Here is a 499-nt window from a genome sequence, read left to right on the forward strand (position 1 = left end):
TTTTTTTTTTTTTTTGGTAACTTTTAAACTTCATTATGAGATAGGGTTTGCATTTGGCCTGGTCCTGGTACTTTATATCTTACAGGAATTTCCCCTTCGGCATCCATCATTTTTGCCCTGCCTTCTCTGTAATCACAACACTTAGCATTTATATAGTGCACATCTCCGAAGCGCTTCACAAACTTATGGAGGTTTAATTGTCTTGCCCTCGTGGGCCCTGCTGGAGCGGCTACCAGAGGCCCAGACGCTACCTCGGAGGCCCGGGTAGTGTCCCGTGGGCCCCGCCGGCCTCTCTCTGACCTCCCAGGTAATTCCACACGCAGGGGCCTTCTCCATCAGGAGAGCCACATCCTTCAGAGCGAGCCGCAGAGCGTACTTACACATCTCACCCCATTAAAACTGTAATCGATTTCTAAAGCGTACAGTGTAGCACTGTTAGCGGGGAAACATGCCACATCGAACACAGAAGAAGATGGAAAATGGGGGCCATCCGCTTAAA

The sequence above is a fragment of the Crocuta crocuta genome, unplaced genomic scaffold, assembly GCF_008692635.1.
Source record: "Crocuta crocuta isolate KB4526 unplaced genomic scaffold, BGI_CrCroc_1.0 scaffold31, whole genome shotgun sequence".
In the NCBI taxonomy this organism is placed as follows: Eukaryota; Metazoa; Chordata; class Mammalia; order Carnivora; family Hyaenidae; genus Crocuta; species Crocuta crocuta.